We start from the raw sequence: 2487 nt of genomic DNA, 5'->3' as shown, positions 1-2487 counted from the left end.
GCTAAGTCAAGTTCGGCTAACTCTGCCACCGTGCCCGTCGTCTGGACCATCTCTCTTGCCAGAGACTAAGTCCAGTTTGGTTAATGATTTACCAGAGCTCCGTTCAGCGCGGCCGATGGTCTCAACCATTCCTGCCGCCGGCGGAGCTCCACCCGGGGCTGCAACCGGGTGAGGTCCGGGGCCCTCGGTCGTGCCCGTCGGCTGGACCATCTCTCTTGCCAGAGACTAAGTCCAGTTTGGTTAATGATTTACCAGAGCTCCGTTCAGCGCGGCCGATGGTCTCAACCATTCCGGCCGCCGGCGGAGCTCCACCCGGGGCTGCAACCGGGTGAGGTCCGGGGCCCTCGGTCGTGCCCGTCGGCTGGACCATCTCTCTTGCCAGAGACTAAGTCCAGTTTGGTTAATGATTTACCAGAGCTCCGTTCAGCGCGGCCGATGGTCTCAACCATTCCGGCCGCCGGCGGAGCTCCACCCGGGGCTGCAACCGGGTGAGGTCCGGGGCCCTCGGTCGTGCCCGTCGGCTGGACCATCTCTCTTGCCAGAGACTAAGTCCAGTTTGGTTAATGATTTACCAGAGCTCCGTTCAGCGCGGCCGATGGTCTCAACCATTCCGGCCGCCGGCGGAGCTCCACCCGGGGCTGCAACCGGGTGAGGTCCGGGGCCCTCGGTCGTGCCCGTCGGCTGGACCATCTCTCTTGCCAGAGACTAAGTCCAGTTTGGTTAATGATTTACCAGACCTCCGTTCAGCGCGGCCGATGGTCTCAACCATTCCGGCCGCCGGCGGAGCTCCACCCGGGGCTGCAACCGGGTGAGGTCCGGGCCCTCGGTCGTGCCCGTCGGCTGGACCATCTCTCTTGCCAGAGACTAAGTCCAGTTTGGTTAATGATTTACCAGACCTCCGTTCAGCGCGGCCGATGGTCTCAACCATTCCGGCCGCCGGCGGAGCCCCACCCGGGGCTGCAGCCGGGTGAGGTCCGGGCCCTCGGTCGTGCCCGTCGGCTGGACCATCTCTCTTGCCAGAGACTAAGTCCAGTTTGGTTAATGATTTACCAGACCTCCGTTCAGCGCGGCCGATGGTCTCAACCATTCCGGCCGCCGGCGGAGCCCCACCCGGGGCTGCAACCGGGTGAGGTCCGGGCCCTCGCTCGAGGGGAAGGCACCCCCGGCCGCGGCCGGTGCCCAGGCCGCCGCTTTTCCGACGGCCGAAAAAGTCGGAAAAACGGCCGAAAATCCGGGGAAATACTAGCCCAATCTGGCCGAACGGCCGTCGGGGCGGCGGGCCCGGTGCGGTCCCGGCAGACCTGGGGGCTCGAGCGGGGCCCTGCTTCGATTTTCCTCCTTCAATGCAGCAAACTCAAAACTGGTTAATGAGTTGCCACATGTCATTGCCATCGCCTTCCTGCTATTCTGCAGGTACCCGCCAACCCCCCGTGCCAGAAAATGCAAGTGGCCACCTCGGCGGGGTGTGCCCCGGTAGTCCTACCGGGGAAGGGGCCCGGAGGCCCCGCAAAACGGTTCAATCTCAACTCCATCCCCACTTCCGGGGGTAACTGGTTAACCAGCCTCGGGACTCCCCTGCCAGAAAATGCGAGTGGCCACCTCGGCGGGACGGATCCGCCGAGCTCTGCGGGAAACCGTGCACCCTGCCCCGCCACCACCGACCGGATCTGACTTCATAGAGCTCCGTGCGGCTCCCATTTTTGCTCTGCGGGGCCAGGGAGCCTCCGAATCGGAAGGACTACCGCCATCGCGGGTGCATCACTGCCTGCCGGGTGGCCACGGCCTGCCAGCCCTCACCTGGACCCCCCCTCCTGCGCCAGGGGCCAAGTCCAGTTTGGTTAATGAGTTACCCGAGCTCCGTTCAGCGCGGCCGATGGTCTCAACCATTCCGGCCGCCGGCGGAGCTCCTCCGGGGCTGCAAACGGGTGAATTCCGGGCCCTCGCTCGAGGGGAAGGCACCCCCGGCCGCGGCCGGTGGCCAGGCCGCCGCTTTTCCGACGTCCGAAAAAGTCGGAAAAACGGCCAAAAATCCGGAGAAATACTAGCCCATTCTGGCCGAACGGCCGTCGGGGCGGCGGCCCGGTGCGGTCCCGGCAGACCTGGGGGCTCGAGCGGGGCCCTGTTTCGATTTTCCGCCTTCAATGCAGCAAAGTCAAAACTGGTTAATGAGTTGCCACATGTCATTGCCATCGCCTTCCTGCTATTCTGCAGGTACCCCGCCAACCCACCGTGCCAGAAAATGCAAGTGTCCACCTCGGCGGGAACACCTCCGGTAGTCATGCCGCCGAAGAGGTCCCGACGGCGGCATGAGGGGGTCAAATCCATCCCGATGGGGACCGACGGTTCTTTTTAAAAACGCGTTTTTTCGCGATTTCAACGGCCGGGCCGCCTCGCCCCGGGTCGCCACGACCCCGAACCGCCACCCGCCGGTCGCCGAAGCCGATAGAGCGCCGCCTACCGGTCATCAAATAATTGGTTAATGAGTTC

The sequence above is a fragment of the Mustelus asterias genome, unplaced genomic scaffold (assembly GCF_964213995.1).
Source record: "Mustelus asterias unplaced genomic scaffold, sMusAst1.hap1.1 HAP1_SCAFFOLD_2804, whole genome shotgun sequence".
Lineage (NCBI taxonomy): Eukaryota > Metazoa > Chordata > Chondrichthyes > Carcharhiniformes > Triakidae > Mustelus > Mustelus asterias.
This window is presented reverse-complemented; position numbering follows the sequence as displayed.